We start from the raw sequence: 13,911 nt of genomic DNA, 5'->3' as shown, positions 1-13,911 counted from the left end.
TTAAAAATAATGGAAATAGGTGGACAAAGAAAAATCTATATAAATTATTCGAAAAAAAAAAGGTGGGGGGGGGAAAATCGGAAAGAGGGTGGGGATGGAAGAGAGAGTTCATGATCTAAAATTGTTGAACTCAATATTCAGTCCGGAAGGCTGTAAAGTGCCTAGTCGGAAGTTGAGCTTCATTGGAACAATGCAGCAGGCCAAGGACAGACATGTGGGCATGAGAGCAGGGTGGAGTGTTGAAATGGCAAGCGACAGGGAGGTCTGGGTCATGCTTGCGGACAGACCGAAGGTGTTCCGCAAAGCAGTCACCCAGTCTGCATTTGGTCTCTCCAACGTAGAAGAAACTGCATTGAGAGCAACGAATGCAGTAGACCAAATTGAGGGAAGTGCAAGTGAAATGGTGCTTCACTTGAAAGGAGTGTTTGGGCCCTTGGACGGTGAGGAGAGGGGAAGTAAAGGGGCAGGTGTTGAAATATAGATACTGGAAGTTCCATGGGGCTGAATTTTCCCTCCGGCGGGGGGTTGTGCGGGGGTGGGTAGGAGCGAGCATGAACCCGATCGGCACCCCTGATCGGCATTTTACGTGGGCAGGCCAATTAAGGCCTGCCCAGTGTGACGCACAGTGTAAAGCACTTTGCATGCCCTGGCGGGGGGGGTTCCGCGAGTCAGAGGCTGCGCTGTTTCGCGTGTGCAATCAAATAAAGGTTAAAAAAATTTTAAAGGCCATGTCCCCTCATGTGAAACTGTCACATGAGCTGGGACATGTCCATTAATCTTTTCAAAATTTTTTATTTAATTAATAAACCCTTCATGAAACCTCATCCCGCCCGTGGGTGAGGTTTCATGAAAAATGCGAAGGCCGCCTGGGCTCCTCGCCTGCCCCCCCAACCTTAAGGTTGGACGGGCAGCATTCTTAACAACTTTAATTACTTTCTTAATGGCCTTAATAGGCCTTTGACAGTTTGGCGGGCACACAGCTGTGTTGGCTGCACGCCCACCGAACTGACAATCTAAATGACGCATGGTGACATTGGGACGCCCTCTGCGCGTCATTTTACGCACCAGCGAGTGGGTCCCGGTCCCGCTTCCGCTCACTGACCGGAAAATTCTTCCCATGGTGTTCAAGGGGAAAAGCCAATCTCAGGATTATAAATCAATCAATCAGAATCAAAAATGGGCTATTTGATTCATGACGTTTTACAAGACACTTCGCAATGTTAACATAAAGGAATTCAGCATGGAAATAACAGAGGCAATGGGGTCACATGGGACAAATTCACTGGAATTCTTTTAAGTAGTAATTAAATTAGTGCATAAATAGTATGTAGAGAACACATTTAAAAACAATTGCTCAAATCAAGTTTCTTTTTTAAAATTGAGAAACCAGTTCAAAGGCAACAGTACAAACAAGTGCTAAAAGTAGGAGAGAAGTAGGAAATATAGGTAATGCTCGAAATGTCTAAAGATTATAGGCAGAAGACTGGGCAGAGAAAGGAGGAGTCCAACAGTTCCCGAGAAAGAAAGATGGCACTGCAATAAGTGCTGAAAGGATCAAGATTTGAGGAATTTGGAGAAAGTAGCTGGCTGGATTGGGTAGCCACATAACATAGAGATGGCAATAAATGGACAAACAAAAGATGGAAGTATCATTTGAACTGCATCAACATACAATGGATAAGTGTCAACTAAAAGATGAAAATTAGAGGATACTTGGATGTAATTGCTGGTCACCCATTAAGAGTTATACCATAAGTGGAGGCAATAAGGAAATCAAAAGCTACAATTCAATTTGAAGGCTTCTACCCGCAATTGAAAGTTTTTAATGCCTGCAACTTATTGGCAAAGCTCCATATGGAGTGTTGTGTTAGTTTCACTTAACAAGCAAAAGACATTTTGAAAATGATTAAAACTGTGACCATAATAATTCTTAACGCTAAGCTAGGTTAGACTTCAGATATCCATTGTAAAATGCAAAATGTGAGACTTAATGCAGTGTACATTGTACTTCAGTCAAATGCTGCTAAGGCCTGAAAACACCATACTTTAATACAGAAGCTAACATGTTCTGCTGCAACACATCTTAAAGTCCTACATCATTTAACTGGAGTACACCACAGTTTTTGTGCTCAGTGTATCCACTGTTCAAAAGTTTATTAAACCAAGTTTCAAAATCAAACTATTGGTTGTATTTGAAATGACAAGACCTAACTGGCAGTTTACTCAAGGCAGTATTTCAAAGTTTGGAATTCAACAGTAGTTAAATGGCATTGGAACTTTTTGGTTAAGGATACTTTCAGAAATACTGCTTTGTATTTCCCTGCCAGCCATCTCATTATTCTGCATTGTACAGTGCATAAGGATTTAGGGTTAAAGAAGCACATAACATTTTATTGATTTTTGAGAATTTTCTGCAGATCATTCCTGATATTTTGAACATGTGTTTAAAATGAATAGATTGGTTAAGTATTTCCCTCTTTCTACATTGTTACAGTCCAAAATTAATGATCGAAACTACTGGAAATACCCAGGTCAGGCAGCAACTTGTCACACTCAGTACAAGCATGAGATATTGGACATTATAGACTGTAAGATCATACTTTGTGAAAAGTGGCCACAAACTCTGTTAAGATGGCAGCAACTAAACATGTGACAATGGATAATTAAACATGGACTGCATTTGATTCTGTTGCCAATACTTGGTTAAACATGGACCTGAATAAGGTAATTTGCAGCCATCGGTGAAGCTTACACCTCAAACCAGCATTGGAGGAATATGAAATCAAGGTGCCATAGTGAACAAAGGAGACTATTTGAGCTCAAGTTGGGACAGAGATAAAGCTGAATGATCAATGTCAGCCACTACTGTATCATGATGGTCTAGGCCCCAGAGGTGCTAACACTGCAGTCATGTGACTGAAATTAACAGTCAGGGACTGCAATATAATACAGAACTGCTTTGTTCTGGATATGTGTTAGGAATATCTGCAGCAGCTGAAACATTACAGCTGAAAGTTTTCAAATGCAGCCAAAGAATCGTACTTATTCCAATGTCTCAGTCCACCTGAGAACAAGAGGCTTCACAGTTTCATGAGAATCCTTTGTTTTTTTTTAAAAAACCTTCATTCCAACTAAGCATGGGAACATAGGTATTAGGAGCAGGAGTAAGATACTTAGCCCTTGAGCCTGCTCCACCATTCAATAAGATCATGGTTAATCTGATTGTGGCCTCAACTCCACATTCAGACTACCTCCTCCCTTATTAGTCAAGAATCTATATACCTCTGCCTTAAAAATATTCAATGACCCTGCCTCCATCACTCTCCAGGGAAGAGAGTTCCACAGATTCACTACCTCAAAACAGCTGAAATCAAGAGGTGAGGAGAGAATGACTGCCCTTAATGTCAAGGCAGCAGTTGACCAAGTGTGACACTAAGGAGCCCTAGCAAAACTGAAATCCTTGGGAATCAGGAGGAAAACTCCCCACTGATTGGAGTCATATTGAGCACAAAGGAGATGGTTGTGGTTGTTGGAAGTCAATCATCTCAGTTCCATGACATTGCTGCAGGAGTTCCTTAGGGTAGTATCCTAGGCCCAGCCATCTTCAGCTGCTTCATCAATGGCCTTCCTTCCATCCTAAGGTCAGAAATGGGGACATTCACTGATGAATGCAGATTGTTCAGCACCATTTACAACTCTTCAGATACTGAAGCAGTCCATGTCCAAATGCAGCAAGACCTGGACAACATTCAGGCTTGGGCTGATAAGTGGCAAGTAACATTTGCACCACATAAATGCTAGGCAATGACCATCTCCAACAAGAAAGAATCTAACCATCTCCCCATGACATTACCATCGCTGAATCCCTCCCCTATCAACATCCTGGGGGTTACCATTGACCAGAAACTGAACTGGAGCAGACATATAAATACTGTGGCTACAAGAGCAGGTCAGAATCTGGGAATTCTGCAGACAATAGCTCACCTCCTGACTCCATAAAGCCTGTCCACCATCTGCAGGGCACAAGTCAGGACACTCACGTCCCATGAATGAATAAAAAAACTCCAATGGTGTTTGTCATTTCCTCAAAGAACTCCAATAAATTAGTCAAACATGATTTCCCTTTCACAAACTTATATTGATGCTGCCTGATTGCATTGAGATTTTCAAGTTTCAACTTAACTAAGACAACAACAGGCCTGCACCAAAACAAAGACCAATTTATAAATTCAATTTATAATAATTACGGCTTTAACTTGAAGTATCTAACCTTGTGTGTGTGTTTGTGTGAGTGAGATGAGGGATTGATACATTGCAATCAAACATCCAGGGCATGTGTGTGATAATCAATAAATCTTCTCTTATTAAAAAAAAAATACAAAAAAAGCCTGCTGCTGGAATTTATTTTAAACTATCTGATGGCAAGGAAATACACACACCTTACACACAAACATTATGGTTACCAGCTGAAAGGGACCACACAAAAAACTCCTTTCCTTAAGAAACAGTGGAGAGAGGAATGGAGGGTTAACGTTTCAGGTCAATGACTTCTCATCAGAACTAACCAATGATCATCAAGCAGACGTTAACGCTTTCTCTCTCATTAGACATTGCCTGACATTGCTGAGTCTTGCCAATATTTTCTGTTTGCATTTCAGATTTCTATCATCTGTTGTAATTTTCTCTTTTTCTTTATTTGTTCACTAGATGGGAGGGGGGGGGGGGTGTTCCTCCCTCGCTAGATTTATTCCCCATCCCCAATTGCCCTTGAGAGAGTGGTGGTAAGCCACTTCCTTGAATACAATCCAGGGCCTGCCAGGCCATTGCAGAGGGTAGTTAAGAGTCAATCACATTGCTGTGGATCTGGAGTCATTATACAATAGATCAGGTAAGGACAGAACATTTCATTCCCCAATGGACATCAATGAACCAGGTGACACAATTAATGATGCAGACAACCATCAACGGGATGCAACCTTGTAAATAATTAAACTTCACAGGTCCAAGGTATAGGTGGGTGCAGGTTTAAGGCATTAGGACCCTGCAGACCAGATTGAAATGTTGCTCTATCCACCTGTGTCATTAATGACAGCAGTGCTATACAATGACTCAATGAGAACCAGATGGCCAGAGTGCTGTATTACAGCCAAGAGCAACAGAGAGCAATACAGCCTCCTGTAGAAAATCTATCTGTCCAGTCTGAGAAACAGTATATTTTGTTTTTATTCTTTCACAGGATGTGGGCGTCACTGCCAAGGCCAGTATTTATTGCCTATTCCTAATTGCCCTTGCAAAGGTGGTGGTGATCCACCTCTTGAAATGTTGCATTTCATGTGGTGTAGGTACACCCACAGTGCTGTTAGGGAGGAAATCACAGGATTTTGACCCAGTGAGTGAAGGAATGGTAAGATATATTTCCAAGTCAGAATGGTATGTGGCTTGGAGGGGAATTTGCAGGTGATGGTGTTTGCACGCATCTACTGCTCTTATCCTTCTAGGTGGTAGAGATCACGGGTTTGGAAGGTGCTGTCAAAGGAGGCTTGGCAAGTTGCTCCAGTGCATCAGTGGTGGAGGGAGTGAATGTTTGTGGATCAGGTGCCAATCAAGCGGGCTGCTTTGCCCTGGATGGTGTCAACCTTCGAGTATTGTTGGAGCTGCACTCATCCAGGCAAGTCCATCACACTCCTGACTTGTGCCTTGTAGATAATGGCCAGATTACTCTTGCACTCAGGCACCAATTGATTGTTCAAGTTTGTTTTTCCCTCTTCTTCCTTTGTCTATCAATTGTCTTCTTTCCTGGAGACACTAACTCCCTTTGGTACTTCATCCAACTGGCCACTGCTCACATCAGAGTCTCAACTGCAAGTGCCTGGAAGCTATTCAAACCTAGTGAAATCATCTTCAAATCCAAATAAATTCTTCCCAATGCCTACAACAGGGATTGCTCAATAGCATCATGAAACCTTGACCAGTCTTCCCAACACGGAGGTGCTGAGGCCAATGCTGACATTCAGTGCATAACTTGGTGCAAGAGTTGCATAAGTGACTGTAGAGTAATAGCATGGAGTCAATGCCTTCAGGCGGAGGGGGAAAGAAATAGCTGGGATTTTTTTGTATCCTGGCAACTCACTGCTTTAAGCAAGTGAATCAATACAGAGATAAAAACAAAAAACTGTGGCTGTTGGAAATCCAAAACAAGAACAGGATTACCTGGAAAAACTCAGCAGGTCTGGCAGCATCGGCGGAGAAGAAAAGAGTTGACGTTTCGAGTCCTCATGTGTGTGTCTTAGTTGGATTAAAGCCAGCTGGCCTAGAGGCTTTAATGTATAGAAGAGAAGTAGGTTTGAAATATTAATAGGTAAACATAGGGAAGTTATAAGGTGAAGTGTAAAGGGGGCAATATGCATTTTTAAAATAAACCATTCAAACAGAATGGATGAAATATTACACCTAGCCAGAAGAAGCCAAACAATGTGTTTATTTTTTCCAAAGCTCACTAATAAAATTTGTGTTATGAAAGGCTTTTATTGTTAGAAGAGGTAAAATTCAAATAACCTAGTGATACAGTAAGGATTTGCATTCAAAGAGGAAAATATGTACAAAGGAAGAGAAGGCTATTGGTAAAATAGGAGGGATTCTAAGATCTAAAGCCTCCAGCCTGTAAGCCTCGAGCCGCTGTTGGCAGGGACCCAGAGCTGAAAGAAATTCATTTTGAATTTGACTGTCCAGAGTGTGCTTTGCCAGGGGTCTGTTTAAATCTGTGTTTTACTGTTGCCTTAACGGAGATGTAACTGAGAGTCAGATTAATTAGGGGATTTTTTAGAAGTTATTATCGTAGCAATTTGTAGACATATGTATGTGCTTACATTTTAATTAATAAATATTTAATTTAGTTTTATAAAAACCTCTTGAGACTTGGTGGTCTAATTATAACTGAATTCAAAGCCTGCATCTCAAACATACAAATGGTTATGACAGTTGTTTCAAGTTTCCCTCTGGGATTTAAACAACTGAGATTTTACCATCGGCTGTGAGCATAAGACCGTAAGACACAGGAGCAGAAATTAGGCCATTTGACCCATCGAGTCTGCTCCGCCATTCAATCATGGCTGATAAGTTTCTCAACCCCCTTCTCCCCGTAACCTTTGATCCCCTTACCAATCAAGAACCTATCTATCTTGGTCTTAAATACACTCAATGACCTGGCCTCCACAGCCTTCTGTGGCAATGAATTCCATAGATTCACCACTCTCTGGCTAAAGAAGTTTCTCCTCATCTCTGTTCTAAAAGGTCTTCCTTTGACTCTGAGGCTGTGCCCACGGGTCCTAGTCTCTCCTACTAATGGAAACATCTTCCCTACGTCCACTCTATCCGGGCCTTTCAGTATTCTGTAAGTTTCAATCAGATCCCCCCTCATCCTTCTGAACTCCATTGAGTATAGACCCAGAGTCCTCAAACGTTCCTCATATGTTAAGCTTTTCGTTCCTGGGATCATTCTCGTGAACCTCCTCTGGACCCTCTCCAGGGCCAGAACATCCTTCCTGAGATACGGGGCACAAAATTGCTCACTATATTCTAAATGTGGTCTGACCAGAGCCTTATAAAGCCTCAGCAGCATATCCCTGCTTTTATATTCTAGTCCTCTCGAAATAAATGCCAACATTGAATTTGCCTTCCTAACTACCGACTCAACATGCAAGTTAACCTTAAGAGAATCCTGGACTAGGGCTCCCAAGTGCCTTTGCACTCCAGATTTCTGAATTCTCTCCCCATTTAGAAAATAGTCTATGCCTCTATTCTTCCTACCAAAGTGCATGACCTCACACTTCCCCACGTTGTATTCCATCTGCCACTTCCTTGCCCATTCTCCTAACCTGTCCAAATCCTTCTGCAGCCTCCCCGCCTCAATACTTCCTGTCCCTCCACCTATCTTTGTATCATCTGCAAACTTAGCCAGGATGCCCTCAGTTCCTTCATCTAGATCATTAATGTATAAAGTGAAAAGTTGTGGTCCCAACACTGACCCCTGCGGAACTCCTCTAGTCACCGGCTGCCTATATTTAAATCATGGCACACTTGTAAATGAAAAAGAAACCACATTAATAATCTAGATTTGACACAGCACTGAAGGAGAGTTTAATTGAAAAAAAAGGATGTGATTAAGATAATTACTTGCGAGCAAACAAGGCAACATCAATTTCATGGGACATGGAGCAGGGTACAATAATCAACTGTCACACAGATGCTCTTCAAAACTGCCTGAAGCATTGATCTCAAATTAGTCTGTTCAGTTGCAATTCAACCAAACAGACAGTTAAATCACACAAGGAATTTGCGTAAATATTCTTCTCCCTAAGGTACTGAGGCCTACTCTAAGTATTTTTTCAGTGGATGTTGCTGGATAGGCCAGCATTTATTGTCCATCCCTAACTGCCCTCAAGAAGATGGAGGTGTGCCACCATCTTGAACCACTGCAGTCCATGTGGTGTAGGTACACACAGTGTTATGAAGGGAGTTCCGGGATTTTCACCCAGCAACAGTGAAAAGAACAGCGATATAGTCCCAAGCTTGGAGGGGAGCTCACAGGTGGTGGTGGTCCCAGGTGTCTGCTGGGCCTGTATCCATGAGAGCTTCAAAGAATGAGAGGTGATCTCATTGAAACCTACAAAATATTGTAAGGGATAGACAGCGTAGATGCAGATAAGATGTTCCCCCAGGTTTGGGAGCCTAGAAACAGGGTACACAATTTTAAAATGAGGGGGAAGTCACTTAGGACCGAAGTGAGTAGAATTTTTTTTACTTAGAGGGTTGTGAATCTTGGATTTCTCTACCCCAGAGGGCTGTGGAAGCTCAGTCATTGAGTATGTTTAAAGTAGAGATTGACAGATTTCTAAATGCCAATTACAGAAAGGGATATGGGGATAGTGTGGGGGAAAAAGGCATTTAAAATGCATGATCAGCCATGATCATATTGAATGGCGGAGTAGGCTCCATGGGCTGAATTGCCTACTCCTGTTCCTATGCCCTTGTCCTTCTGGGTGGTACAGGTCACAAGTTTGAAAGGTGCTGTCGAAGGAGCCTTGGTGAGTTGCTGCAGTGCATCTTCTAAATAGTACACACTGCTGCCGCTGTGTGTCGATGCTGGAGGAGGGAGTGAATGTTGAAGGTGGTGGATGGGTGCCAATCAAGCGGGCTACTTTGTCCTGGATGGTGTTAAGCTTCTTGCGTTGTTGGGGCTGCACTCATCCAGGCAAGTGGAGTGTATTCCATCACACTCCTGACTTATGCCTTGTAGATGGTGGACAGGCTTTGGGGATTCAGGAGGTGAGTTACTCACCGCAGAATTCCCAGCCTCTGACCAGCTCTTGTAGCCACAGTATTTATATGGCTGGTCCAGCTCAGTTTCTAGTCAATGGTAACACCCAGGATATTGATTCAATGATGGTAGTTCCAGTGAATATCAAGGAGAGATGTTAGACTCTGTTATTGGAGAGGGTCATTGCCAGGCACTTGTGGGGTGCGAATGTAACTTATCAGCCCAAGCGTGAATGTTGTCCAAGTCTCATTGCAGTAAGATGAGGCATGGTTTCATAATGTATTAGTTACAATCAAGTGACCTTACTCAAGCAGCCACAAGAATTGCTGATGTATAAACTGGAAGTATCATCCCAGTGGAACATGCATTACTCTTGAGGATTAGTGCAAGGTGCATGCATGGCATGACCAAGCAGGTTGCTTGTCAACCCATAAATCTTTTAGGAGATGCCAATGGCAGACAGTAAGAGCAGGAAAGTTTCCTGATCAGCCTGAGCCATATGGTAGCTGCAGCACAACAGCAGCACCACAGTAAAAGACTCCACGAGCAAGCTCTTGTCACAGACTCTGTGGCAAGCGCCCTTCTTGCTTCAAGACAGCGCAAGCATGAGAGAGAGAGAAATTACAGTACATTGCCTGTTTTAGGAAAACTATGAAGTTAACCTTATCTGAGAGTTCTTTGTGTGATAGCGAGTATCAAGAGGGGTAAAGTCCATAATTGCACAATACATACAGACTCACTTTTATGAGCACATTATCTCCATTTTGAAAAAAAATCATCCAACACAATTTATGAATCTACATGATGTGGTGGCATTCCGAGATATATTCAGTGTGTGGGGCTAATGAATCCATATGGCATGTTCTGATCTCCACCTTGCTATTGGTAGAAGCACCAAACTAAGACCCAGCATCTCCGACAGAAGAGTACAAGAAAGCTAAATCAAGAGTAATGTTACCCATTCTGGCACAATGGCTAGTCCTGTTTACAGAACAACCAGACAAAAGGCTACACAATAGAGAGTGAAATGCAGGCTTGTGCATTTAAGCAAGCACAATGCTCAGACCTAATATGGGGATAGGAAAATAGGAGGAGTAGGCCATTCAGCCTCTTGTACTTACTCCACCAATCAACTAGATCATCTATCTCAACACCTCTTTCCCACACTATCCCCATATCTCTTTATGTCATCAGTACCTGGAAATCTTGTATTTCTGATCAAAGATTCTCTCTCATTAATGTACTGATCTCATCACTTATTAACAGAGCTACTGCACCTTTTTTCCTTTTTGCACCTCTTTCCTGAATGTCAATGATCCTTGAATATTTAGTTCCTAGTCCTGGTCCCCTTCAGCCACACCTCCATAATGACAATTTTATCATACCCATTTACTCTTATTCGTGCCATCAATTCACCTTCCTTGTTGCGAATTCTGCGTGCATTCAGATAAAGTGACTTTTAATTCTGCCTTTTAACATTATTCAATATTTTGACTCTATTTGATACTGGTCTTTGTTTCTGCTGCTTTCCACTTTCACTTACTACTTTTACCAGTTTTGTTTTTCTCCTATCTGAATTCCCTCTCGGGTTCCCATCCCCCTGACAAGCTAATTTAAACCCTCCCCTACAGCCCTAGCAAATCTCCCCAACACCACTAAAAACAGATCATCAGGTAATTTATCTCACTGCTGTTTGTGGGATCAGTTTGCAATTTGGCTGCTGCATTTCCTACATCACAACAGTGACTACACTTCAAAAAGTAGCATTGACTATGACATGCTTTGGGATATCCTAAAGTTCCTTCCTTTTCCATTTCAAAATATATGTAACTTCCGTGATAATTCTAAATTTACTATACAGCACTTAGCTTTATCAAAAGAGCTCAATAAAAATAGACAATTCACACAAAATGTTCTCAATCTCAGCCGGTGGGAGGTCCTGACTGGAGGGGAAAATAAAAATCAAGCAGAAAGAATAGCATCACTAGATCTCTTGCACATTGGGTCAGGTCTGGTCTAATGACTACTGTTGGCAAGGTCACCTTCTCAACCAGGGATGGAGGGAGACTCAAAATGGGATAGAGGATAGACATTTCAGGAATAAATGCAGGAAGTTGCAACATTTAGAACAAGTCATTCTGAAACTATTGCAGCTGCCAGCAGAATGAATCAAGAATTCAATAAAATGTTGTATACTATCAGAGAAGCACAAGAACTTCTATTTATATGACATCTTTAATGCAATGAAACATCCCAAGGTGATTCACAGGAACATTACAAAACAAAGTATGACACCCAGCCACACAAGGCGATATTAGGTCAGATGATCAAAAGCTTGTTCAAAGAGGTCAGTTTTAAGAAGTGTCTTGAAGGAGGAAGGCAAGGTCAAGAGGTGGAGAGGTTTAGCGAGAGAATTCCAAAATTTAGGGCCTAGGCAACCGAAAGCACAGCCACCAATGGTGGACCAATTATGATTGGAAATGTACAGGAGGCCAGAAGTGGAGAAGCACAGATAAGTCAGAGGGTTGTGCTGTTGGAGGAGATTAGAGATAGGGAAGGGCAAGGCCATAGAGGGATTTGAAAACAAGGATGAGAATTTTAAAATCAAGACGTTGCTTGACTGGGAACCCATGTACGTCAGTGAGTACAAGGATAATATGGTAACAGGGCTTGATGCAGGTTTAGCACAACAGTATTACATCAGACATGACCTAACTGTATGCCTATTTTACACTTGTAATCAAGAACAATCGTTTCAAAATGATTGATTTCCCATTCCCATGGAGCTGTATCCAAAAATACCAACAAGCAGTAGTCCACAATGACAAGTATGTTGGGCTTAGATAAAACGAGACACAACGAGATATTGCAACCAAAGATAAACTTTCCAATGTAAGCCTCCCAGAAAGATTCTACCATCCATCTAAGACCCAAAACTGAGGTCAGTGTTTCACTTGATACCTGTGCTTAGGGCAGGAGCAGGCCATTCAGCCCTTCAAGCCTGTTCCACCATTCTATTAGATCATGGCTGATTTATTTCTTAATGCCAGCCATCTGTAGCCCTTAAGTTCCCTGCACAACAAATATCTATCAATTTAGTGTTGAAATTTTCATTTCAGCCCACCACACACCCAGTCTCAAAAGCTTTTTGGGGTGAGAGTGTTCCATTACCCTTCATGTGAAGAAGTGCTTCCTGACACCATCCCTGAACGGTCTAGCTAATCAAGATTCTGGACTCCCCCCATCAGAGAAAATAGTTTCTATTTACCTTATCAAATGCCTTAATTGTCAGACCTTGAGGGTTTACATAGGATTAAATATGTTATGCAGCACAGAAACAGGCCATTCAGCCCAACCAGTCTATGCCAGTGTTTATGCTTCATCCAACTTTCCTCACCCAAAATATATCCCTCATATGTTTGTCTAGCTTCCCCCCTTATATGCATCTCTACTATTCACTTCAATCGCTAAGTTTCATGTTATCCACATTCTTTGTTAAACCTTTCATAATTTTAAAGACAATCATCAGGTTACCCCTCAACCTTCTTTGTTCTCCCAAGAGAAAAAAAAAGAGACCAACTTGGCAATTTTTTCCTGATATGTACACCTACACATCATCCTTATCAATCTTCTCTGCACCCTCTCCAGTACCTCAATATCTTTCTTTATAACATGGTGACCAGAACTGCATGCAGTACTCAAGTGTGGCACAACCAAAGTTTGATATAACTTCCCTACATTTCAATTTCAATTCTATCCCTCCAGAAATAAAGCAAACTGCTTGGTTTGTTTTTATTTTAAAATGGCCTTGCTAACCTGTGGCACATAACTTTTGGTGATTGGTGTATTCTGCCGATCCCTTTGCTCCGTTATCCCACCTAGACTTGCACCCTCCGACTAATAAGCGATCTTCCCATTCATGTGCAATAATTTGCCCATTCTGCAAGTATAAACAGCAAGATCGATTGCTGGCAACAATTACATTTCTTCCTGTTGGATTCATTTTCAAAGTTGAAAAGGCACAAAACAAATGTTTCCAAAATTGACGCCAAAATGATCCAACTGATTAACTATTAAAAAAGTATTAGCATAATTGTGATTAAAAAGAAACTCTTAGTGCCTCTCCTGAAGATGCTGCTTCACTGCTCTGTGCAGGCTTTGAAAGGTTTCCTCTACCTTGTTCAAATAGTAATTCTGTAAGTATCAAGCTAGGTATCTGTATTTGACCCTGGAGGGATCGAAATCCAGCCTGTGCCTGGTCCTGAACCCAAATGTGTATATGTGTGCTGCATACACTCCAGCAAAATGATCATTGCAGCTCCATTGCTCACTTTCCTGGCTCAGCGTACTTCACCAGTTTTTAATCTAATACCCTGTCTAATCTTAATAGAATTTATGGATTCCGCTTCAACAATGGTTTTGTGGCAGGAAATTCAAAGTTGTTCCAGTGCAGATACTGCACTGGCATCTACCTGCCAATGTGGAAAACAGCCCATGTATGTACTGTTCACAAAACAGGGCAAATCCAACCCAGCCAATTAACACCCCTTCAGTCTACTCTCCATCATCAGTAAAAGTGATGGAAAGGGTCATTG

The 13,911-nt window shown here is 41.9% G+C and overlaps 1 protein-coding gene across 2 annotated transcripts in view; it reads right to left on the bottom strand.

Annotated features, from left to right (window-relative positions):
* pgm2l1 (phosphoglucomutase 2-like 1) overlaps window positions 1–13,911 on the bottom strand; it is a 122,513-nt gene that overhangs the window by 51,503 nt on the left and 57,099 nt on the right. The gene's annotated exons all lie outside the window — the stretch shown is intronic.

This window comes from Carcharodon carcharias, chromosome 11, assembly GCF_017639515.1.
Source record: "Carcharodon carcharias isolate sCarCar2 chromosome 11, sCarCar2.pri, whole genome shotgun sequence".
Classification (NCBI taxonomy): domain Eukaryota; kingdom Metazoa; phylum Chordata; class Chondrichthyes; order Lamniformes; family Lamnidae; genus Carcharodon; species Carcharodon carcharias.
Note: the sequence above shows the minus strand (reverse complement) of the source record. Positions and strands in the feature narration are given on the sequence as shown.